Raw genomic sequence first — 27250 nt, 5'->3', positions numbered from 1 at the left:
CTGAAGTTCTCTGTGCATGGGATTTTGACATGTTACCCAATCCAAAAGGAATGAGTGGGAAAAAATCAAGAAAACAGTTAGAGGCACTTGCATTTGAATGAGTTTCAAGCATGCTTGGGTACTCGTGTGATCTGAGTGACTCAGTTTTGGAATACAACTGTCGCGTGGTGCACCGCGACCTCCAGGCACCCCGGAGTTTCTGAAAAAAAATTTTCTGCGATTTTCACGAAACCACTTTTCTTCAACTCGAATTGGGCTAAAAATCCATCACTGAAAATAAAAATTCTCTGAGTAGTGTGTAAATGCTGATCCTTACCCTGCCTGGGTTGTCCACTGAGCATTTCCCCGAACTCTACCTGAAGTTCTCTGGGCATGGGATTTTGACATGTTCCCCAAACCAAAAGGAATGAGTGGGAAACAATGAAGACAACAGAAAGAAGCACCTGCATTTGAATGAGTTTCAAGCATGCTTGGGTACTCGTGTGATCTGAGTGACTCAGTTTTCGAATACAACTGTCGCGTGGTGCACCGCGACCTCCAGGCACCCCGGAGTTTCTGAAAAAAAATTTTCTGCGATTTTCACGAAACCACTTTTCTTCAACTTGAATTGGTCTAAAAATCCATCACTGAAAATAAAAATTCTCTGAGTAGTGTGGAAATACTGATCCTTACCCTGCCTGGGTTGTCCACTGAGCATTTCCGCGAGCTCTACCTGAAGTTCTCTGGGCATGGGATTTTGACATGTTACCCAAACCAAAAGGAATGAGTGGGAAACAATCAAGACAACAGATAGAAGCACTTGCATTTGAATGAGTTTCAAGCATGCTTGGGTACTCGTGTGATCTGAGTGACTCAGTTTTGGAATACAACTGTCGCGTGGTGCACCGCGACCTCCAGGCACCCCGGAGTTTCTTAAAAAAAAATTTCTGCGATTTTCACGAAACCACTTTTCTTCAACTTGAATTGGGCTAAAAATCCATCCCTGAAAATAAAAATTCTCTGAGTAGTGTGTAAATGCTGATCCTTATCCTGCCTGGGTTGTCCACTGAGCATTTCCCCGAACTCTACCTGAAGTTCTCTGGGCATGGGATTTTGACATGTTCCCCAAACCAAAAGGAATGAGTAGGAAATAATCAAGAAAAGAGATAAAGGCACTTGCATTTGAATGAGTTTCAAGCATGCTTGGGTACTCGTGTGATCTGAGTGACTCAGTTTTGGAATACAACTGTCGCGTGGTGCACCGTGACCTCAAGGCACCCCGGAGTTTCTGAAAAAAATTTTCTGCAATTTTCACGAAACCACTTTTCATCAACTTGAATTGGGCTAAAAATCCATCCCTGAAAATAAAAATTCTCTGAGTAGTGTGGAAATGCTGATCCTTACCCTACCTGGGGTGTCCACTGAGCATTTCCGCGAACTCTACTTGAAGTTCTCTGGGCATGGGATTTTGACATGTTACCCAAACCAAAAAGAATGAGTGGGAAACAAACAAGACAACAGATAGAAGCACTTGCATTTGAATGAGTTTCAAGCATGCTTGGGTACTCGTGTGATCTAAGTGACTCAGTTTTGGAATACAACTGTCGCGTGGTGCACCGCGACCTCCAGGCACCCCGGAGTTTCTGAAAAAAAATTTTCTGCGATTTTCACGAAACCACTTTTCTTGAACTTGAATTGGGCTAAAAAGCCATCACTGAAAATAAAAATTCTCTGAGTAGTGTGGAAATACTGATCCTTACCCTGCCTGGGTTGTCCACTGAGCATTTCCGCGAGCTCTACCTGAAGTTCTCTGGGCATGGGATTTTGACATGTTACCCAAACCAAAAGGAATGAGTGGGAAACAATCAAGACAACAGATAGAAGCACTTGCATTTGAATGAGTTTCAAGCATGCTTGGGTACTCGTGTGATCTAAGTGACTCAGTTTTGGAATACAACTGTCGCGTGGTGCACCGCGACCTCCAGGCACCCCGGAGTTTCTGAAAAAAAATTTTCTGCGATTTTCACGAAACCACTTTTCTTCAACTTGAATTGGGCTAAAAATCCATCACTGAAAATAAAAATTCTCTGAGTAGTGTGGAAATACTGATCCTTACCCTGCCTGGGTTTTCCACTGAGCATTTCCGCGAGCTCTACCTGAAGTTCTCTGGGCATAGGATTTTGACATGTTACCCAAACCAAAAGGAATGAGTGGAAAACAATCAAGACAACAGGTAGAAGCCTTTTGCATTTGAATGAGTTTCAAGCATGCTTGGGTACTCGTGTGATCTGAGTGACTCAGTTTTGGAATACAACTGTCGCGTGGTGCACCGCGACCTCAAGGCACCCCGGAGTTTCTGAAAAAAAATTTTCTGCAATTTTCACGAAACCTCTTTTCATCAACTTGAATTGGGCTAAAAATCCATCCCTGAAAATAAAAAGTCTCTGAGTAGTGTGGAAATGCTGATCCTTACCCTACCTGGGGTGTCCATTGAGCATTTCCGCGAACTCTACTTGAAGTTCTCTGGGCATGGGATTTTGACATGTTACCCAAACCAAAAGGAATGAGTGGGAAACAATCAAGACAACAGATAGAAGCACTTGCATTTGAATGAGTTTCAAGCATGCTTGGGTACTCGTGTGATCTGAGTGACTCAGTTTTGGAATACAACTGTCGCGTGGTGCACCGCGACCTCCAGGCACCCGGAGTTTCTGAAAAAAAATTTTCTGCGATTTTCACGAAACCACTTTTCTTCAACTTGAATTGGGCTAAAAATCCATCCCTGAAAATAAAAATTCTCTGAGTAGTGTGTAAATGCTGATCCTTACCCTGCCTGGGTTGTCCACTGAGCATTTCCCCGAACTCTACTTGAAGTTCTCTGGGCATGGGATTTTGACATGTTACCCAAACCAAAACGAATGAGTGGGAAACAATCAAGACAACAGATGGAAGCACTTGCATTTGAATGAGTTTCAAGCATGCTTGGGTACTTGTGTGATCTAAGTGACTCAGTTTTGGAATACAACTGTCGCGTGCTGCACCGCGACCTCCAGGCACCCCGGAGTTTCTGAAAAATAATTTTCTGCAATTTTCACGAAACCACTTTTCATCAACTTGAATTGGGCTAAAAATTCATCCCTGTAAATAAAAATTCTCTGAGTAGTGTGGAAATGCTGATCCTTACCCTACCTGGGGTGTCCACTGAGCATTTCCGCGAACTCTACTTGAAGTTCTCTGGGCATGGGATTTTGACATATTACCCAAACCAAAAGGAATGAGTGGGAAACAATCAAGACAACAGATAGAAGCAATTGCATTTGAATGAGTTTCAAGCATGCTTGGGTACTCGTGTGATCTGAGTGACTTAGTTTTCGAATACAACTGTCTCGTGGTGCACCGCGACCTCCAGGCACCCCGGAGTTTCTGAAAAAAAATTTTCTGCGATTTTCACGAAACCACTTTTCTTCAAATTGAATTGGGCTAAAAATCCATCACTGAAAATAAAAATTCTCTGAGTAGTGTGGAAATGCTGATCCTTACCCTGCCTGGGTTGTCCACTGAGCATTTCCCCGAACTCTACCTGAAGTTCTCTGGGCATGGGATTTTGACATGTTCCCTAAACCAAAAGGAATGAGTGGGAAACAATCAAGAAAAGAGATAGAGGCACTTGCATTTGAATGAGTTTCAAGCATGCTTGGGTACTCGTGTGATCTGAGTGACTCAGTTTTGGAATACAACTGTCGCGTGGTGCACCGCGACCTCCAGGCACCCCGGAGTTTCTGAAAAAAAATTTTCTGCGATTTTCACGAAACCACTTTTCTTCAACTTGAATTGGGCTAAAAATCCATCCCTGAAAATAAAAATTCTCTGAGTAGTGTGTAAATGCTGATCCTTACCCTGGCTGGGTTGTCCACTGAGCATTTCCCCGAACTCTACCTGAAGTTCTCTGGGCATGGGATTTTGACATGTTCCCCAAACCAAATGGAATGAGTGGGAAACAATCAAGAAAAGAGATAAAGGCACTTGCATTTGAATGAGTTTCAAGCATGCTTGGGTACTCCTGTGATCTGAGTGACTCAGTTTTGGAATACAACTGTCGCGTGGTGCACCGCGACCTCAAGGCACCCCGGAGTTTCTGAAAAAAAATTTTCTGCAATTTTCACGAAACCACTTTTCATCAACTTGAATTGGGCTAAAAATCCATCCCTGAAAATAAAAATTCTCTGAGTAGTGTGGAAATGCTGATCCTTACCCTACCTGGGGTGTCCATTGAGCATTTCCGCGAACTCTACTTGAAGTTCTCTGGGCATGGGATTTTGACATGTTACCCAAACCAAAAGGAATGAGTGGGAAACAATCAAGACAACAGATAGAAGCACTTGCATTTGAATGAGTTTCAAGCATGCTTGGGTACTCGTGTGATCTGAGTGACTCAGTTTTGGAATACAACTGTCGCGTGGTGCACCGCGACCTCCAGGCACCCGGAGTTTCTGAAAAAAAATTTTCTGCGATTTTCACGAAACCACTTTTCTTCAACTTGAATTGGGCTAAAAATCCATCCCTGAAAATAAAAATTCTCTGAGTAGTGTGTAGATGCTGATCCTTACCCTGCCTGGGTTGTCCACTGAGCATTTCCCCGAACTCTACCTGAAGTTCTCTGGGCATGGGATTTTGACATGTTCCCCAAACCAAAAGGAATGAGTGGGAAACAATCAAGACAACAGATAGAAGCACTTGCATTTGAATGAGTTTCAAGCATGCTTGGGTACTCGTGTGATCTGAGTGACTCAGTTTTGGAATACAACTGTCGCGTGGTGCACCGCGACCTCCAGGCACCCCGGAGTTTCTTAAAAAAAAATTTCTGCGATTTTCACGAAACCACTTTTCTTCAACTTGAATTGGGCTAAAAATCCATCCCTGAAAATTAAAATTCTCTGAGTAGTGTGTAAATGCTGATCCTTACCCTGCCTGGGTTGTCCACTGAGCATTTCCCCGAACTCTACCTGAAGTTCTCTGGGCATGGGATTTTGACATGTTCCCCAAACCAATAGGAATGAGTGGTAAACAATCAAGAAAAGAGATAAAGGCACTTGCATTTGAATGAGTTTCAAGCATGCTTGGGTACTCGTGTGATCTGAGTGACTCAGTTTTGGAATACAACTGTCGCGTGGTGCACAGTGACCTCAAGGCACCCCGGAGTTTCTGAAAAAAAATTTTCTGCAATTTTCACGAAACCACTTTTCATCAACTTGAATTGGGCTAAAAATCCATCCCTGAAAATAAAAATTCTCTGAGTAGTGTGGAAATGCTGATCCTTACCCTACCTGGGGTGTCCACTGAGCATTTCCGCGAACTCTACTTGAAGTTCTCTGGGCATGGGATTTTGACATGTTACCCAAACCAAAAAGAATGAGTGGGAAACAAACAAGACAACAGATAGAAGCACTTGCATTTGAATGAGTTTCAAGCATGCTTGGGTACTCGTGTGATCTAAGTGACTCAGTTTTGGAATACAACTGTCGCGTGGTGCACCGCGACCTCCAGGCACCCCGGAGTTTCTGAAAAAAAATTTTCTGCGATTTTCACGAAACCACTTTTCTTGAACTTGAATTGGGCTAAAAAGCCATCACTGAAAATAAAAATTCTCTGAGTAGTGTGGAAATACTGATCCTTACCCTGCCTGGGTTGTCCACTGAGCATTTCCGCGAGCTCTACCTGAAGTTCTCTGGGCATGGGATTTTGACATGTTACCCAAACCAAAAGGAATGAGTGGGAAACAATCAAGACAACAGATAGAAGCACTTGCATTTGAATGAGTTTCAAGCATGCTTGGGTACTCGTGTGATCTAAGTGACTCAGTTTTGGAATGCAACTGTCGCGTGGTGCACCGCGACCTCCAGGCACCCCGGAGTTTCTGAAAAAAAATTTTCTGCGATTTTCACGAAACCACTTTTCTTCAACTTGAATTGGGCTAAAAATCCATCACTGAAAATAAAAATTCTCTGAGTAGTGTGGAAATACTGATCCTTACCCTGCCTGGGTTTTCCACTGAGCATTTCCGCGAGCTCTACCTGAAGTTCTCTGGGCATAGGATTTTGACATGTTACCCAAACCAAAAGGAATGAGTGGAAAACAATCAAGACAACAGGTAGAAGCACTTGCATTTGAATGAGTTTCAAGCATGCTTGGGTACTCGTGTGATCTGAGTGACTCAGTTTTGGAATACAACTGTCGCGTGGTGCACCGCGACCTCAAGGCACCCCGGAGTTTCTGAAAAAAAATTTTCTGCAATTTTCACGAAACCACTTTTCTTGAACTTGAATTGGGCTAAAAATCCATCACTGAAAATAAAAATTCTCTGAGTAGTGTGGAAATACTGATCCTTACCCTGCCTGGGTTGTCCACTGAGCATTTCCGCGAGCTCTACCTGAAGTTCTCTGGGCATGGGATTTTGACATGTTACCCAAACCAAAAGGAATGAGTGGGAAACAATCAAGACAACAGATAGAAGCACTTGCATTTGAATGAGTTTCAAGCATGTTTGGGTACTCGTGTGATCTGAGTGACTCAGTTTTGGAATACAACTGTCGCGTGGTGCACCGCGACCTCCAGGCACCCCGGAGTTTCTGAAAAAAAATTTTCTGCGATTTTCACGAAACCACTTTTCTTCAACTTGAATTGGGCTAAAAATCCATCACTGAAAATAAAAATTCTCTGAGTAGTGTGTAAATGCTGATCCTTACCCTGCCTGGGTTGTCCACTGAGCATTTCCCCGAACTCTACCTGAAGTTCTCTGGGCATGGGATTTTGACATGTTACCCAAACCAAAAGGAATGAGTGGGAAAAAATCAAGAAAACAGATAGAGGCACTTGCATTTGAATGAGTTTCAAGCATGCTTGGGTACTCGTGTGATCTGAGTGACTCAGTTTTGGAATACAACTGTCGCGTGGTGCACCGCGACCTCCAGGCACCCCGGAGTTTCTGAAAAAAAATTTTCTGCGATTTTCACGAAACCACTTTTCTTCAACTTGAATTGGGCTAAAAATCCATCACTGAAAATAAAAATTCTCTGAGTAGTGTGGAAATGCTGATCCTTACCCTGCCTGGGTTGTCCACTGAGCATTTCCCCGAACTCTACCTGAAGTTCTCTGGGCATGGGATTTTGACATGTTCCCCAAACCAAAAGGAATGAGTGGGAAACAATGAAGACAACAGAAAGAAGCACCTGCATTTGAATGAGTTTCAAGCATGCTTGGGTACTCGTGTGATCTGAGTGACTCAGTTTTCGAATACAACTGTCGCGTGGTGCACCGCGACCTCCAGGCACCCCGGAGTTTCTGAAAAAAAATTTTCTGCGATTTTCACGAAACCACTTTTCTTCAACTTGAATTGGTCTAAAAATCCATCACTGAAAATAAAAATTCTCTGAGTAGTGTGGAAATACTGATCCTTACCCTGCCTGGGGTGTACACTGAGTATTTCCGCGAGCTCTACCTGAAGTTCTCTGGGCATGGGATTTTGACATGTTCCCCAAATCAAAAGGAAGGAGTGGGAAACAATGAAGACAACAGATAGAAGCACTTGCATTTGAATGAGTTTCAAGCATGCTTGGGTACTCGTGTGATCTGAGTGACTCAGTTTTGGAATACAACTGTCGCGTGGTGCACCGCGACCTCCAGGCACCCCGGAGTTTCTGAAAAATAATTTTCTGCAATTTTCACGAAACCACTTTTCATCAACTTGAATTGGGCTAAAAATTCATCCCTGAAAATAAAAATTCTCTGAGTAGTGTGGAAATGCTGATCCTTACCCTACCTGGGGTGTCCACTGAGCATTTCCGCGAACTCTACTTGAAGTTCTCTGGGCATGGGATTTTGACATATTACCCAAACCAATAGGAATGAGTGGGAAACAATCAAGACAACAGATAGAAGCAATTGCATTTGAATGAGTTTCAAGCATGCTTGGGTACTCGTGTGATCTGAGTGACTTAGTTTTCGAATACAACTGTCTCGTGGTGCACCGCGACCTCCAGGCACCCCGGAGTTTCTGAAAAAAAATTTTCTGCGATTTTCACGAAACCACTTTTCTTCAACTTGAATTGGGCTAAAAATCCATCACTGAAAATAAAAATTCTCTGAGTAGTGTGGAAATACTGATCCTTACCCTGCCTGGGTTGTCCACTGAGTATTTCCGCGAGCTCTACCTGAAGTTCTCTGGGCATGGGATTTTGACATGTTCCCCAAACCAAAAGGAATGAGTGGGAAACAATCAAGACAACAGATAGAAGTACTTGCATTTGAATGAGTTTCAAGCATGCTTGGGTACTCGTGTGATCTGAGTGACTCAGTTTTGGAATACAACTGTCGCGTGGTGCACCGCGACCTCCAGGCACCCCGGAGTTTCTGAAAAAAAATTTTCTGCGATTTTCACGAAACCACTTTTCTTCAACTTGAATTGGGCTAAAAATCCATCACTGAAAATAAAAATTCTCTGAGTAGTGTGGAAATACTGATCCTTACCCTGCCTGGGTTGTCCACAGAGCATTTCCGCGAGCTCTACCTGAAGTTCTCTGGGCATGGGATTTTGACATGTTCCCCAAACCAAAAGGAATGAGTGGGAAACAATCAAGACAACAGATAGAAGCACTTGCATTTGAATGAGTTTCAAGCATGCTTGGGTACTCGTGTGATCTGAGTGACTCAGTATTGGAATACAAGTGTCGCGTGGTGCACCGCGACCTCCAGGCACCCCGGAGTTTCTGAAAAAAAATTTTCTGCGATTTTCACGAAACCACTTTTCTTCAACTTGAATTGGGCTAAAAATCCATCACTGAAAATAAAAATTCTCTGAGTAGTGTGGAAATGCTGATCCTTACCCTGCCTGGGTTGTCCACTGAGCATTTCCCCGAACTCTACCTGAAGTTCTCTGGGCATGGGATTTTGACATGTTCCCTAAACCAAAAGGAATGAGTGGGAAACAATCAAGAAAAGAGATAGAGGCACTTGCATTTGAATGAGTTTCAAGCATGCTTGGGTACTCGTGTGATCTGAGTGACTCAGTTTTGGAATACAACTGTCGCGTGGTGCACCGCGACCTCCAGGCACCCCGGAGTTTCTGAAAAATAATTTTCTGCAATTTTCACGAAACCACTTTTCATCAACTTGAATTGGGCTAAAAATTCATCCCTGAAAATAAAAATTCTCTGAGTAGTGTGGAAATGCTGATCCTTACCCTACCTGGGGTGTCCACTGAGCATTTCCGCGAACTCTACTTGAAGTTCTCTGGGCATGGGATTTTGACATATTACCCAAACCAAAAGGAATGAGTGGGAAACAATCAAGACAACAGATAGAAGCAATTGCATTTGAATGAGTTTCAAGCATGCTTGGGTACTCGTGTGATCTGAGTGACTTAGTTTTCGAATACAACTGTCTCGTGGTGCACTGCGACCTCCAGGCACCCCGGAGTTTCTGAAAAAAAATTTTCTGCGATTTTCACGAAACCACTTTTCTTCAACTTGAATTGGGCTAAAAATCCATCACTGAAAATAAAAATTCTCTGAGTAGTGTGTAAATGCTGATGCTTACCCTGCCTGGGTTGTCCACTGAGCATTTCCCCGAACTCTACCTGAAGTTCTCTGGGCATGGGATTTTGACATGTTCCCCAAACCAAAAGGAATGAGTGGGAAACAATGAAGACAACAGATAGAAGCACTTGCATTTGAATGAGTTTCAAGCATGCTTGGGTACTCGTGTGATCTGAGTGACTCAGTTTTGGAATACAACTGTCGCGTGGTGCACCGCGACCTCCAGGCACCCCGGAGTTTCTGAAAAAAATTTTTCTGCGATTTTCACGAAACCACTTTTCTTGAACTTGAATTGGGCTAAAAATCCATCACTGAAATAAAAATTCTCTGAGTAGTGTGGAAATACTGATCCTTACCCTGCCTGGGTTGTCCACTGAGCATTTCCGCGAGCTCTACCTGAAGTTCTCTGGGCATGGGATTTTGACATGTTCCCCAAACCAAAAGGAATGAGTGGGAAACAATCAAGAGAAAAGATAGAAGCACTTGCATTTGAATAAGTTTCAAGCATGCTTGGGTACTCGTGTGATCTGAGCGACTCAGTTTTGGAATACAACTGTCGCGTGGTGCACCGCGACCTCCAGGAACCCCGGAGTTTCTGAAAAAAGATTTTCTGCGATTTTCACGAAACCACTTTTCATCAACTTGAATTGGGCCAAAAATTCATCCCTGAAAATAAAAATTCTCTGAGTAGTGTGGAAATGCTGATCCTTACCCTACCTGGGGTGTCCACTGACCATTTCCGCGAACTCTACTTGAAGTTCTCTGGGCATGGGATTTTGACATGTTACCCAAACCAAAAGGAATGAGTGGGAAACAATCAAGACAACAGATAGAAGCACTTGCATTTGAATGAGTTTCAAGCATGCTTGGGTACTCGTGTGATCTGAGTGACTTAGATTTCGAATACAACTGTCGCGTGGTGCACCGCGACCTCCAGGCACCCCGGAGTTTCTGAAAAAAAAATTTTCTTCGATTTTCACGAAACCACTTTTCTTGAACTTGAATTGGGCTAAAAATCCATCCCTGAAAATAAAAATTCTCTGAGTAGTGTGGAAATACTGATCCTTACCCTGCCTGGGTTGTCCACTGAGCATTTCCGCGAGCTCTACCTGAAGTTCTCTGGGCATGGGATTTTGACATGTTCCCCAAACCAAAAGGAATGAGTGGGAAACAATCAAGACAACAGATAGAAGCACTTGTATTTGAATGAGTTTCAAGCATGCTTGGGTACTCGTGTGATCTGAGTGACTCAGTTTTCGAATACAACTGTCGCGTGGTGCACCGCGACCTCCAGGCACCCCGGAGTTTCTAAAAAAAATTTTCTGCGATTTTCACGAAACCACTTTTCATCAACTTGAATTGGGCTAAAAATCCATCACTGGAAATAAAAATTCTCTGAGTAGTGTGGAAATACTGATCCTTACCCTGCCTGGGTTGTCCACTGAGCATTTCCGCGAGCTCTACCTGAAGTTCTCTGCGCATGGGATTTTGACATGTTCCCCAAACCAAAAGGAATGAGTGGGAAACAATCAAGCCAAAAGATAGAAGCACTTGCATTTGAATGAGTTTCAAGCATGCTTGGGTACTCGTGTGATCTGAGTGACTTAGTTTTCGAATACAACTGTCTCGTGGTGCAACGCGACCTCCAGGCACCCCGGAGTTTCTGAAAAAAAATTTTCCGCGATTTTCACGAAACCACTTTTCTTCAACTTGAATTGGACTAAAAATCCATCCCTGAAAATAAAAATTCTCTGAGTAGTGTCGAAATACTGATCCATACCCTACCTGGTTTGTCCACTGAGCATTTCCGCGAGCTCTACCTGACGTTCTCTGGGCATGGGATTTTGACATGTTCCCCAAACCAAAAGGAATGAGTGGGAAACAATGAAGACAACAGATAGAAGCACTTGCATTTGAATGAGTTTCAAGCATGCTTGGGTACTCGTGTGATCTGAGTGACTCAGTTTTGGAATACAAGTGTCGCGTGGTGCACTGCGACCTCCAGGCACCCCGGAGTTTCTGAAAAAAAAATTTCTGCGATTTTCACGAAACCACTTTTCTTCAACTTGAATTGGGCTAAAAATCCATCCCTGAAAATAAAAATTCTCTGAGTAGTGTGTAAATGCTGATCCTTACCCTGCCTGGGTTGTCCACTGAGCATTTCCCCGAACTCTACCTGAAGTTCTCTGGGCATGGGATTTTGACATGTTCCCTAAACCAAAAGGAATGAGTGTGAAACAATCAAGAAAAGAGATAGAGGCACTTGCATTTGAATGAGTTTCAAGCATGCTTGGGTACTCGTGTGATCTGAGTGACTCAGTTTTCGAATACAACTGTCGCGTGGTGCACCGCGACCTCCAGGCACCCCGGAGTTTCTGAAAAAAAATTTTCTGCGATTTTCACGAAACCACTTTTCTTCAACTTGAATTGGGCTAAAAATCCATCACTGAAAATAAAAATTCTCTGAGTAGTGTGGAAATACTGATCCTTACCCTGCCTGGGTTGTCCACTGAGCATTTCCGCGAGCTCTACCTGAAGTTCTCTGGGCATGGGATTTTGACATGTTCCCCAAACCAAAAGGAATGAGTGGGAAACAATCAAGACAAAAGATAGAAGCACTTGCATTTGAATGAGTTTCAAGCATGCTTGGGTACTCGTGTGATCTGAGTGACTCAGTTTTGGAATACAACTGTCGCGTGGTGCACCGCGACCTCCAGGCACCCCGGAGTTTCTGAAAAAAAATTTTCTGCGATTTTCACGAAACCTCTTTTCTTCAACTTGAATTGGGCTAAAAATCCATCCCTGAAAATAAAAATTCTCTGAGTAGTGTGGAAATACTGATCCTTACCCTGCCTGGGTTGTCCACTGAGTATTTCCGCGAGCTCTACCTGAAGTTCTCTGGGCATGGGATTTTGACATGTTCCCCAAACCAAAAGGAATGAGTGGGAAACAATCAAGACAACAGATAGAAGCACTTGCATTTGAATGAGTTTCAAGCATGCTTGGGTACTCGTGTGATCTGAGTGACTCAGTTTTGGAATACAACTGTCGCGTGGTGCACCGCGACCTCAAGGCACCCCGGAGTTTCTGAAAAAAAATTTTCTGCGATTTTCACGAAACCACTTTTCTTCAACTTGAATTGGGCTAAAAATCCATCCCTGAAAATAAAAATTCTCTGAGTAGTGTGTAAATGCTGATCCTTACCCTGCCTGGGTTGTCCACTGAGCATTTCCCCGAACTCTACCTGAAGTTCTCTGGGCATGGGATTTTGACATGTTCCCTAAACCAAAAGGAATGAGTGGGAAACAATCAAGAAAAGAGATAGAGGGACTTGCATTTGAATGAGTTTCAAGCATGCTTGGGTACTCGTGTGATCTGAATGACTCAGTTTTGGAATACAACTGTAGCGTGGTGCACCGCGACCTCAAGGCACCCCGGAGTTTCTGAAAAAAAATTTTCTGCGATTTTCACGAAACCACTTTTCTTCAACTTGAATTGGGCTAAAAATCCATCACTGAAAATAAAAATTCTCTGAGTAGTGTGTAAATGCTGATCCTTACCCTGCCTGGGTTGTCCACTGAGCATTTCCCCGAAATCTACCTGAAGTTCTCTGGGCATGGGATTTTGACATGTTCCCCAAACCAAAAGGAATGAGTGGGAAACAATCAAGAAAACAGATAGAGGCACTTGCATTTGAATGAGTTTCAAGCATGCTTGGGTACTCGTGTGATCTGAGTGACTCAGTTTTGGAATACAACTGTCGCGTGGTGCACCGCGACCTCAAGGCACCCCGGAGTTTCTGAAAAAAAATTTTCTGCAATTTTCACGAAACCACTTTTCATCAACTTGAATTGGGCTAAAAATCCATCCCTGAAAATAAAAATTCTCTGAGTAGTGTGGAAATGCTGATCCTTACCCTACCTGGGGTGTCCACTGAGCATTTCCGCGAACTCTACTTGAAGTTCTCTGGGCATGGGATTTTGACATGTTCCCCAAACCAAAAGGAATGAGTGGGAAACAATCAAGAAAAGAGATAAAGGCACTTGCATTTGAATGAGTTTCAAGCATGCTTGGGTACTCGTGTGATCTGAGTGACTTAGTTATCGAATACAACTGTCGCGTGGTGCGCCGCGACCTCCAGGCACCCCGGAGTTTCTGAAAAAAAATTTTCTGCGATTTTCACGAAACCACTTTTCTTCAACTTGAATTGGGCTAAAAATCCATCACTGAAAATAAAAATGCTCTGAGTAGTGTGGAAATACTGATCCTTACCCTGCCTGGGTTGTCCACTGAGCATTTCCGCGAGCTCTACCTGAAGTTCTCTGGGCATGGGATTTTGACATGTTCCCCAAACCAAAAGGAATGAGTGGGAAACAATCAAGACAACAGATAGAAGCACTTGCATTTGAATGAGTTTCAAGCATGCTTGGGTACTCGTGTGATCTGAGTGACTCAGTTTTCGAATACAACTGTCGCGTGGTGCACCGCGACCTCAAGGCACCCCGGAGTTTCTGAAAAAAAATTTTCTGCAATTTTCACGAAACCACTTTTCATCAACTTGAATTGGGCTAAAAATCCATCCCTGAAAATAAAAATTCTCTGAGTAGTGTGGAAATGCTGATCCTTACCCTACCTGGGGTGTCCACTGAGCATTTCCGCGAACTCTACTTGAAGTTCTCTGGGCATGGGATTTTGACATGTTACCCAAACCAAAAGGAATGAATGGGAAACAATCAAGACAACAGATAGAAGCACTTGCATTTGAATGAGTTTCAAGCATGCTTGGATACTCGTGTGATCTGAGTGACTTAGTTTTCGAATACAACTGTCGCGTGGTGCACCGCGACCTCCAGGCACCCCGGAGTTTCTGAAAAAAAATTTTCTGCGATTTTCACGAAACCACTTTTATTCAACTTGAATTGGGCTAAAAATCCATCACTGAAAATAAAAATTCTCTGAGTAGTGTGGAAATACTGATCCTTACCCTGCCTGGGTTGTCCACTGAGCACTTCCTCGAGCTCTACCTGAAGTTCTCTGGGCATGGGATTTTGACATGTTTCCCAAACGAAAAGGAATGAGTGGGAAACAATCAAGACAACAGATAGAAGCAATTGCATTTGAATGAATTTCAAGCATGCTTGGGTACTCATGTGATCTGAGTGACTCAGTTTTGGAATACAACTGTCGCGTGGTGCACCGCGACCTCCAGGCACCCCGGAGTTTCTGAAAAAAAAATTTCTGCGATTTTCACGAAACCACTTTTCTTCAACTTGAATTGGGCTAAAAATCCATCCCTGAAAATAAAAATTCACTGAGTAGTGTGGAAATACTGATCCTTACCCTGCCTGGGTTGTCCACTGAGTATTTCCGCGAGCTCTACCTGATGTTCTCTGGGCATGGGATTTTGACATGTTCCCCAAACCAAAAGGAATGAGTGGGAAACAATCAAGACAACAGATAGAAGCACTTGCATTTGAATGAGTTTCAAGCATGCTTGGGTACTCGTGTGATCTGAGTGACTCAGTTTTGGAATACAACTGTCGCGTGGTGCACCGCGACCTCCAGGCACCCCGGAGTTTCAGAAAAAAAATTTTCTGCGATTTTCTCGAAACCACTTTTCTTCAACTTGAATTGGGCTAAAAATCCATCCCTGAAAATAAAAGTTCTCTGAGTAGTGTGTAAATGCTGATCCTTACCCTGCCTGGGTTGTCCACTGAGCATTTCCGCGAGCTCTACCTGAAGTTCTCTGGGCATGGGATTTTGACATATTCCCCAAACCAAAAGGAATGAGTGGGAAACAATCAAGAAAAGATATAAAGGCACTTGCATTTGAATGAGTTTCAAGCATGCTTGGGTACTCGTGTGATCTGAGTGACTTAGTTATCGAATACAACTGTCGCGTGGTGCACCGCGACCTCCAGGCACCCCGGAGTTTCTGAAAAAAAATTTTCTGCGATTTTCACGAAACCACTTTTCTTCAACTTGAATTGGGCTAAAAATCCATCCCTGAAAATAAAAGTTCTCTGAGTAGTGTGTAAATGCTGATCCTTACCCTGCCTGGGTTGTCCACTGAGCATTTCACCGAACTCTACCTGAAGTTCTCTGGGCATGGGATTTTGACATGTTCCCCAAACCAAAAGGAATGAGTGGGAAACAATCAAGAAAAGAGATAAAGGCACTTGCATTTGAATGAGTTTCAAGCATGCTTGGGTACTCGTGTGATCTGAGTGACTTAGTTTTCGAATACAACTGTCGCGTGGTGCGCCGCGACCTCCAGGCACCCCGGAGTTTCTGAAAAAAAATTTTCTGCGATTTTCACGAAACCACTTTTCTTCAACTTGAATTGGGCTAAAAATCCATCACTGAAAATAAAAATTCTCTGAGTAGTGTGTAAATGCTGATCCTTACCCTGCCTGGGTTGTCCACTGAGTATTTCCCCGAAATCTACCTGAAGTTCTCTGGGCATGGGATTTTGACATGTTCCCCAAACCAAAAGGAATGAGTGGGAAACAATCAAGAAAACAGATAGAGGCACTTGCATTTGAATGAGTTTCAAGCATGCTTGGGTACTCGTGTGATCTGAGTGACTCAGTTTTGGAATACAACTGTCGCGTGGTGCACCGCGACCTCCATGCACCCCGGAGTTTCTGAAAAAAAAATTTCTGCGATTTTCACGAAACCACTTTTCTTCAACTTGAATTGGGCTAAAAATCCATCACTGAAAATAAAAATTCTCTGAGTAGTGTGTAAATGCTGATGCTTACCCTGCCTGGGTTGTCCACTGAGCATTTCCCCGAACTCTACCTGAAGTTCTCTGGGCATGGGATTTTGACATGTTCCCCAAACCAAAAGGAATGAGTGGGAAACAATGAAGACAACAGATAGAAGCACTTGCATTTGAATGAGTTTCAAGCATGCTTGGGTACTCGTGTGATCTGAGTGACTCAGTTTTGGAATACAACTGTCGCGTGGTGCACCGCGACCTCCAGGCACCCCGGAGTTTCTGAAAAAAATTTTTCTGCGATTTTCACGAAACCACTTTTCTTGAACTTGAATTGGGCTAAAAATCCATCACTGAAATAAAAATTCTCTGAGTAGTGTGGAAATACTGATCCTTACCCTGCCTGGGTTGTCCACTGAGCATTTCCGCGAGCTCTACCTGAAGTTCTCTGGGCATGGGATTTTGACATGTTCCCCAAACCAAAAGGAATGAGTGGGAAACAATCAAGAGAAAAGATAGAAGCACTTGCATTTGAATAAGTTTCAAGCATGCTTGGGTACTCGTGTGATCTGAGCGACTCAGTTTTGGAATACAACTGTCGCGTGGTGCACCGCGACCTCCAGGAACCCCGGAGTTTCTGAAAAAAGATTTTCTGCGATTTTCACGAAACCACTTTTCATCAACTTGAATTGGGCCAAAAATTCATCCCTGAAAATAAAAATTCTCTGAGTAGTGTGGAAATGCTGATCCTTACCCTACCTGGGGTGTCCACTGACCATTTCCGCGAACTCTACTTGAAGTTCTCTGGGCATGGGATTTTGACATGTTACCCAAACCAAAAGGAATGAGTGGGAAACAATCAAGACAACAGATAGAAGCACTTGCATTTGAATGAGTTTCAAGCATGCTTGGGTACTCGTGTGATCTGAGTGACTTAGATTTCGAATACAACTGTCGCGTGGTGCACCGCGACCTCCAGGCACCCCGGAGTTTCTGAAAAAAAAATTTTCTTCGATTTTCACGAAACCACTTTTCTTGAACTTGAATTGGGCTAAAAATCCATCCCTGAAAATAAAAATTCTCTGAGTAGTGTGGAAATACTGATCCTTACCCTGCCTGGGTTGTCCACTGAGCATTTCCGCGAGCTCTACCTGAAGTTCTCTGGGCATGGGATTTTGACATGTTCCCCAAACCAAAAGGAATGAGTGGGAAACAATCAAGACAACAGATAGAAGCACTTGTATTTGAATGAGTTTCAAGCATGCTTGGGTACTCGTGTGATCTGAGTGACTCAGTTTTCGAATACAACTGTCGCGTGGTGCACCGCGACCTCCAGGCACCCCGGAGTTTCTAAAAAAAATTTTCTGCGATTTTCACGAAACCACTTTTCATCAACTTGAATTGGGCTAAAAATCCATCACTGGAAATAAAAATTCTCTGAGTAGTGTGGAAATACTGATCCTTACCCTGCCTGGGTTGTCCACTGAGCATTTCCGCGAGCTCTACCTGAAGTTCTCTGCGCATGGGATTTTGACATGTTCCCCAAACCAAAAGGAATGAGTGGGAAACAATCAAGCCAAAAGATAGAAGCACTTGCATTTGAATGAGTTTCAAGCATGCTTGGGTACTCGTGTGATCTGAGTGACTTAGTTTTCGAATACAACTGTCTCGTGGTGCAACGCGACCTCCAGGCACCCCGGAGTTTCTGAAAAAAAATTTTCCGCGATTTTCACGAAACCACTTTTCTTCAACTTGAATTGGACTAAAAATCCATCCCTGAAAATAAAAATTCTCTGAGTAGTGTCGAAATACTGATCCATACCCTACCTGGTTTGTCCACTGAGCATTTCCGCGAGCTCTACCTGAAGTTCTCTGGGCATGGGATTTTGACATGTTCCCCAAACCAAAAGGAATGAGTGGGAAACAATGAAGACAACAGATAGAAGCACTTGCATTTGAATGAGTTTCAAGCATGCTTGGGTACTCGTGTGATCTGAGTGACTCAGTTTTGGAATACAAGTGTCGCGTGGTGCACTGCGACCTCCAGGCACCCCGGAGTTTCTGAAAAAAAAATTTCTGCGATTTTCACGAAACCACTTTTCTTCAACTTGAATTGGGCTAAAAATCCATCCCTGAAAATAAAAATTCTCTGAGTAGTGTGTAAATGCTGATCCTTACCCTGCCTGGGTTGTCCACTGAGCATTTCCCCGAACTCTACCTGAAGTTCTCTGGGCATGGGATTTTGACATGTTCCCTAAACCAAAAGGAATGAGTGTGAAACAATCAAGAAAAGAGATAGAGGCACTTGCATTTGAATGAGTTTCAAGCATGCTTGGGTACTCGTGTGATCTGAGTGACTCAGTTTTCGAATACAACTGTCGCGTGGTGCACCGCGACCTCCAGGCACCCCGGAGTTTCTGAAAAAAAATTTTCTGCGATTTTCACGAAACCACTTTTCTTCAACTTGAATTGGGCTAAAAATCCATCACTGAAAATAAAAATTCTCTGAGTAGTGTGGAAATACTGATCCTTACCCTGCCTGGGTTGTCCACTGAGCATTTCCGCGAGCTCTACCTGAAGTTCTCTGGGCATGGGATTTTGACATGTTCCCCAAACCAAAAGGAATGAGTGGGAAACAATCAAGACAAAAGATAGAAGCACTTGCATTTGAATGAGTTTCAAGCATGCTTGGGTACTCGTGTGATCTGAGTGACTCAGTTTTGGAATACAACTGTCGCGTGGTGCACCGCGACCTCCAGGCACCCCGGAGTTTCTGAAAAAAAATTTTCTGCGATTTTCACGAAACCTCTTTTCTTCAACTTGAATTGGGCTAAAAATCCATCCCTGAAAATAAAAATTCTCTGAGTAGTGTGGAAATACTGATCCTTACCCTGCCTGGGTTGTCCACTGAGTATTTCCGCGAGCTCTACCTGAAGTTCTCTGGGCATGGGATTTTGACATGTTCCCCAAACCAAAAGGAATGAGTGGGAAACAATCAAGACAACAGATAGAAGCACTTGCATTTGAATGAGTTTCAAGCATGCTTGGGTACTCGTGTGATCTGAGTGACTCAGTTTTGGAATACAACTGTCGCGTGGTGCACCGCGACCTCAAGGCACCCCGGAGTTTCTGAAAAAAAATTTTCTGCGATTTTCACGAAACCACTTTTCTTCAACTTGAATTGGGCTAAAAATCCATCCCTGAAAATAAAAATTCTCTGAGTAGTGTGTAAATGCTGATCCTTACCCTGCCTGGGTTGTCCACTGAGCATTTCCCCGAACTCTACCTGAAGTTCTCTGGGCATGGGATTTTGACATGTTCCCTAAACCAAAAGGAATGAGTGGGAAACAATCAAGAAAAGAGATAGAGGGACTTGCATTTGAATGAGTTTCAAGCATGCTTGGGTACTCGTGTGATCTGGATGACTCAGTTTTGGAATACAACTGTAGCGTGGTGCACCGCGACCTCAAGGCACCCCGGAGTTTCTGAAAAAAAATTTTCTGCGATTTTCACGAAACCACTTTTCTTCAACTTGAATTGGGCTAAAAATCCATCACTGAAAATAAAAATTCTCTGAGTAGTGTGTAAATGCTGATCCTTACCCTGCCTGGGTGGTCCACTGAGCATTTCCCCGAAATCTACCTGAAGTTCTCTGGGCATGGGATTTTGACATGTTCCCCAAACCAAAAGGAATGAGTGGGAAACAATCAAGAAAACAGATAGAGGCACTTGCATTTGAATGAGTTTCAAGCATGCTTGGGTACTCGTGTGATCTGAGTGACTCAGTTTTGGAATACAACTGTCGCGTGGTGCACCGCGACCTCAAGGCACCCCGGAGTTTCTGAAAAAAAATTTTCTGCAATTTTCACGAAACCACTTTTCATCAACTTGAATTGGGCTAAAAATCCATCCCTGAAAATAAAAATTCTCTGAGTAGTGTGGAAATGCTGATCCTTACCCTACCTGGGGTGTCCACTGAGCATTTCCGCGAACTCTACTTGAAGTTCTCTGGGCATGGGATTTTGACATGTTCCCCAAACCAAAAGGAATGAGTGGGAAACAATCAAGAAAAGAGATAAAGGCACTTGCATTTGAATGAGTTTCAAGCATGCTTGGGTACTCGTGTGATCTGAGTGACTTAGTTATCGAATACAACTGTCGCGTGGTGCGCCGCGACCTCCAGGCACCCCGGAGTTTCTGAAAAAAAATTTTCTGCGATTTTCACGAAACCACTTTTCTTCAACTTGAATTGGGCTAAAAATCCATCACTGAAAATAAAAATGCTCTGAGTAGTGTGGAAATACTGATCCTTACCCTGCCTGGGTTGTCCACTGAGCATTTCCGCGAGCTCTACCTGAAGTTCTCTGGGCATGGGATTTTGACATGTTCCCCAAACCAAAAGGAATGAGTGGGAAACAATCAAGACAACAGATAGAAGCACTTGCATTTGAATGAGTTTCAAGCATGCTTGGGTACTCGTGTGATCTGAGTGACTCAGTTTTCGAATACAACTGTCGCGTGGTGCACCGCGACCTCAAGGCACCCCGGAGTTTCTGAAAAAAAATTTTCTGCAATTTTCACGAAACCACTTTTCATCAACTTGAATTGGGCTAAAAATCCATCCCTGAAAATAAAAATTCTCTGAGTAGTGTGGAAATGCTGATCCTTACCCTACCTGGGGTGTCCACTGAGCATTTCCGCGAACTCTACTTGAAGTTCTCTGGGCATGGGATTTTGACATGTTACCCAAACCAAAAGGAATGAATGGGAAACAATCAAGACAACAGATAGAAGCACTTGCATTTGAATGAGTTTCAAGCATGCTTGGATACTCGTGTGATCTGAGTGACTTAGTTTTCGAATACAACTGTCGCGTGGTGCACCGCGACCTCCAGGCACCCCGGAGTTTCTGAAAAAAAATTTTCTGCGATTTTCACGAAACCACTTTTATTCAACTTGAATTGGGCTAAAAATCCATCACTGAAAATAAAAATTCTCTGAGTAGTGTGGAAATACTGATCCTTACCCTGCCTGGGTTGTCCACTGAGCACTTCCTCGAGCTCTACCTGAAGTTCTCTGGGCATGGGATTTTGACATGTTTCCCAAACGAAAAGGAATGAGTGGGAAACAATCAAGACAACAGATAGAAGCAATTGCATTTGAATGAATTTCAAGCATGCTTGGGTACTCATGTGATCTGAGTGACTCAGTTTTGGAATACAACTGTCGCGTGGTGCACCGCGACCTCCAGGCACCCCGGAGTTTCTGAAAAAAAAATTTCTGCGATTTTCACGAAACCACTTTTCTTCAACTTGAATTGGGCTAAAAATCCATCCCTGAAAATAAAAATTCACTGAGTAGTGTGGAAATACTGATCCTTACCCTGCCTGGGTTGTCCACTGAGTATTTCCGCGAGCTCTACCTGATGTTCTCTGGGCATGGGATTTTGACATGTTCCCCAAACCAAAAGGAATGAGTGGGAAACAATCAAGACAACAGATAGAAGCACTTGCATTTGAATGAGTTTCAAGCATGCTTGGGTACTCGTGTGATCTGAGTGACTCAGTTTTGGAATACAACTGTCGCGTGGTGCACCGCGACCTCCAGGCACCCCGGAGTTTCAGAAAAAAAATTTTCTGCGATTTTCTCGAAACCACTTTTCTTCAACTTGAATTGGGCTAAAAATCCATCCCTGAAAATAAAAGTTCTCTGAGTAGTGTGTAAATGCTGATCCTTACCCTGCCTGGGTTGTCCACTGAGCATTTCCGCGAGCTCTACCTGAAGTTCTCTGGGCATGGGATTTTGACATATTCCCCAAACCAAAAGGAATGAGTGGGAAACAATCAAGAAAAGATATAAAGGCACTTGCATTTGAATGAGTTTCAAGCATGCTTGGGTACTCGTGTGATCTGAGTGACTTAGTTATCGAATACAACTGTCGCGTGGTGCACCGCGACCTCCAGGCACCCCGGAGTTTCTGAAAAAAAATTTTCTGCGATTTTCACGAAACCACTTTTCTTCAACTTGAATTGGGCTAAAAATCCATCCCTGAAAATAAAAGTTCTCTGAGTAGTGTGTAAATGCTGATCCTTACCCTGCCTGGGTTGTCCACTGAGCATTTCACCGAACTCTACCTGAAGTTCTCTGGGCATGGGATTTTGACATGTTCCCCAAACCAAAAGGAATGAGTGGGAAACAATCAAGAAAAGAGATAAAGGCACTTGCATTTGAATGAGTTTCAAGCATGCTTGGGTACTCGTGTGATCTGAGTGACTTAGTTTTCGAATACAACTGTCGCGTGGTGCGCCGCGACCTCCAGGCACCCCGGAGTTTCTGAAAAAAAATTTTCTGCGATTTTCACGAAACCACTTTTCTTCAACTTGAATTGGGCTAAAAATCCATCACTGAAAATAAAAATGCTCTGAGTAGTGTGGAAATACTGATCCTTACCCTGCCTGGGTTGTCCACTGAGCATTTCCGCGAGCTCTACCTGAAGTTCTCTAGGCATGGGATTTTGACATGTTCCCCAAACTAAAAGGAATGAGTGGGAAACAATCAAGACAACAGATAGAAGCACTTGCATTTGAATGAGTTTCAAGCATGCTTGGGTACTCGTGTGATCTGAGTGACTCAGTTTTAGAATACAACTGTCGCGTGGCGCACCGCGATTCTAGGCACCCCGGAGTTTCTGAAAAAAAATTTTCTGCGATTTTCACGAAACCACTTATCTTCAACTTGAATTGGGCTAAAAATCCATCCCTGAAAATAAAAATTCTCTGAGTAGTGTGGAAATGCTGATCCTTACCCTGCCTGGGTTGTCCACTGAGCATTTCCCCGAACTCTACCTGAAGTTCTCTGGGCATGGGAGTTTGACATGTTCCCTAAACCAAAACGAATGAGTGGGAAACAATCAAGAAAAGAGATAGAGGCACTTGCATTTGAATGAGTTTCAAGCATGCTTGGGTACTCGTGTGATCTGAATGACTCAGTTTTGGAATACAACTGTAGCGTGGTGCAGCGCGACCTCAAGGCACCCCGGAGTTTCTGAAAAAAAATTTTCTGCGATTTTCACGAAACCACTTTTCTTCAACTTGAATTGGGCTAAAAATCCATCACTGAAAATAAAAATTCTCTGAGTAGTGTGTAAATGCTGATCCTTACCCTGCCTGGGTTGTCCACTGAGTATTTCCCCGAAATCTACCTGAAGTTCTCTGGGCATGGGATTTTGACATGTTCCCCAAACCAAAAGGAATGAGTGGGAAACAATCAAGAAAACAGATAGAGGCACTTGCATTTGAATGAGTTTCAAGCATGCTTGGGTACTCGTGTGATCTGAGTGACTCAGTTTTGGAATACAACTGTCGCGTGGTGCACCGCGACCTCCATGCACCCCGGAGTTTCTGAAAAAAAAATTTCTGCGATTTTCACGAAACCACTTTTCTTCAACTCGAATTGGGCTAAAAATCCATCACTGAAAATAAAAATTCTCTGAGTAGTGTGGAAATACTGATCCTTACCCTGCCTGGGTTGTCCACTGAGCATTTCCGCGAGCTCTACCTGAAGTTCTCTGGGCATGGGATTTTGTCATGTCCCCAAACCAAATGGAATGAGTGGGAAACAATGAAGACAACAGATAGAAGCACTTGCATTTGAATGAGTTTCAAGCATGCTTGGGTACTCGTGTGATCTGAGTGACTCAGTTTTGGAATACAACTGTCGCGTGGTGCACCGCGACCTCTAGGCACCCCGGAGTTTCCGAAAAAAAATTTTCTGCGATTTTCACGAAACCAATTTTCTTCAACTTGAATTGGGCTAAAAATCCATCACTGAAAATAAAAATTCTCTGAGTAGTGTGGAAATACTGATCCTTACCCTGCCTGGGTTGTCCACTGAGCAATTCCGCGAGCTCTACCTGAAGTTCTCTGGGCATGGGATTTTGACATGTTACCCAAACCAAAAGGAATGAGTGGGAAACAATCAAGAAAAGAGATAAAGGCACTTGCATTTGAATGAGTTTCAAGCATGCTTGGGTACTCGTGTGATCTGAATGACTCAGTTTTGGAATACAACTGTCGCGTGGTGCACCGCGACCTCCAGGCACCCCGGAGTTTCTGAAAAAAAATTTTCTGCGATTTTCACGAAACCACTTTTCTTCAACTTGAATTGGGCTAAAAATCCATCACTGAAAATAAAAATTCTCTGAGTAGTGTGGAAATACTGATCCTTACCCTGCCTGGGTTGTCCACTGAGCATTTCCGCGAGCTCTACCTGAAGTTCTCTGGGCATGGGATTTTGACATGTTCCCCAAACCAAAAGGAATGAGTGGGAAACAATCAAGAAAAGAGATAAAGGCACTTGCATTTGAATGAGTTTCAAGCATGCTTGGGTACTCGTGTGATCTGAATGACTCAGTTTTAGAATACAACTGTCGCGTGGTGCACCGCGACCTCAAGGCACCCCGGAGTTTCTGAAAAAAAATTTTCTGCAATTTTCACGAAACCACTTTTCATCAACTTGAATTTGGCTAAAAATCCATCCCTGAAAATAAAAATTCTCTGAGTAGTGTGGAAATGCTGATCCTTACCCTACCTGGGGTGTCCACTGAGCATTTCCGCGAACTCTACCTGAAGTTCTCTGGGCATGGGATTTTGACATGTTCCCCAAATCAAAAGGAATGAGTGGGAAACAATCAAGACAACAGATAGAAGCACTTGCATTTGAATGAGTTTCAAGCATGCTTGGGTACTCGTGTGATCTGAGTGACTCAGTTTTGGAATACAACTGTCGCGTGGTGCACCGCGACCTCCAGGCACCCCGGAGTTTCTGAAAAACAATTTTCTGCGATTTTCACGAAACCACTTTTCTTCAACTTGAATTGGGCTAAAAATCCATCCCTGAAAATAAAAATTCTCTGAGTAGTGTGTAAATGCTGATCCTTACCCTGCCTGGGTTGTCCACTGAGCATTTCCCCGAACTCTACCTGAAGTTCTCTGGGCATGGGATTTTGACATGTTCCCCAAACCAAAAGGAATGAGTGGGAAACAATCAAGACAACAGATAGAAGCACTTGCATTTGAATGAGTTTCAAGCATGCTTGGGTACTCGTGTGAACTGAGTGACTTAGTTTTCGAATATAACTGTCGCGTGGTGCACCGCGACCTCCAGGCACCCCGGAGTTTCTGAAAAAAAATTTTCTGCGATTTTCACTAAACCACTTTTCTTGAACTTGAATTGGGCTAAAAATCCATCACTGAAAATAAAAAATCTCTGAGTAGTGTGGAAATGCTGATCCTTACCCTGCCTGGGTTGTCCACTGAGCATTTCCGCGAGTTCTACCTGAAGTTCTCTGGGCATGGGATTTTGACATGTTCCCCAAACCAAAAGGAATGAGTGGGAAACAATCAAGACAACAGATAGAAGCACTTGCATTTGAATGAGTTTCAAGCATGCTTGGGTACTCGTGTGATCTGAGTGACTCAGTTTTGGAATACAACTGTCGCGTGGTGCACCGCGACCTCCAGGCACCCCGGAGTTTCTGAAAAACAATTTTCTGCGATTTTCACGAAACCACTTTTCTTCAACTTGAATTGGGCTAAAAATCCATCCCTGAAAATAAAAATTCTCTGAGTAGTGTGTAAATGCTGATCCTTACCCTGCCTGGGTTGTCCACTGAGCATTTCCCCGAACTCTACCTGAAGTTCTCTGGGCATGGGATTTTGACATGTTCCCCAAACCAAAAGGAATGAGTGGGAAACAATCAAGACAACAGATAGAAGCACTTGCATTTGAATGAGTTTCAAGCATGCTTGGGTACTCGTGTGATCTGAGTGACTTAGTTTTCGAATACAACTGTCGCGTGGTGCACCGCGACCTCCATGCACCCCGGAGTTTCTGAAAAAAAATTTTCTGCGATTTTCACTAAACCACTTTTCTTGAACTTGAATTGGGCTAAAAATCCATCACTGAAAATAAAAATTCTCTGAGTAGTGTGGAAATACTGATCCTTACCCTGCCTGGGTTGTCCACTGAGCATTTCCCCGAACTCTACCTGAAGTTCTCTGGGCATGGGAGTTTGACATGTTCCCTAAACCAAAAGGAATGAGTGGGAAACAATCAAGAAAAGAGATAGAGGCACTTGCATTTGAATGAGTTTCAAGCATGCGTGGGTACTCGTGTGATCTGAATGACTCAGTTTTGGAATACAACTGTAGCGTGGTGCACCGCGACCTCAAGGCACCCCGGAGTTTCTGAAAAAAAATTTTCTGCGATTTTCACGAAACCACTTTTCTTCAACTTGAATTGGGCTAAAAATCCATCACTGAAAATAAAAATTCTCTGAGTAGTGTGTAAATGCTGATCCTTACCCTGCCTGGGTTGTCCACTGAGTATTTCCCCGAAATCTACCTAAAGTTCTCTGGGCATGGGATTTTGACATGTTCCCCAAACCAAAAGGAATGAGTGGGAAACAATCAAGAAAACAGATAGAGGCACTTGCATTTGAATGAGTTTCAAGCATGCTTGGGTACTCGTGTGATCTGAGTGACTCAGTTTTGGAATACAACTGTCGCGTGGTGCACCGCGACCTCAAGGCACCCCGGAGTTTCTGAAAAAAAATTTTCTGCAATTTTCACGAAACCACTTTTCATCAACTTGAATTGGGCTAAAAATCCATCCCTGAAAATAAAAATTCTCTGAGTAGTGTGGAAATGCTGATCCTTACCCTACCTGGGGTGTCCACTGAGTATTTCCGCGAACTCTACTTGAAGTTCTCTGGGCATTGGATTTTGACATGTTACCCAAACCAAAAGGAATGAGTGGGAAACAACCAAGACAACAGATAGAAGCACTTGCATTTGAATGAGTTTCAAGCATGCTTGGGTACTCGTGTGATCTGAGTGACTTAGTTTTCGAATACAACTGTCGCGTGGTGCACCGCGACCTCCATGCACCCCGGAGTTTC

The sequence above is a fragment of the Atractosteus spatula genome, chromosome 3 (assembly GCF_055471065.1).
Source record: "Atractosteus spatula isolate fAtrSpa1 chromosome 3, fAtrSpa1.hap1, whole genome shotgun sequence".
In the NCBI taxonomy this organism is placed as follows: Eukaryota; Metazoa; Chordata; class Actinopteri; order Semionotiformes; family Lepisosteidae; genus Atractosteus; species Atractosteus spatula.
The sequence above is the reverse complement of the archived record's forward strand: the minus strand, read 5'-3'. Positions refer to the sequence as shown.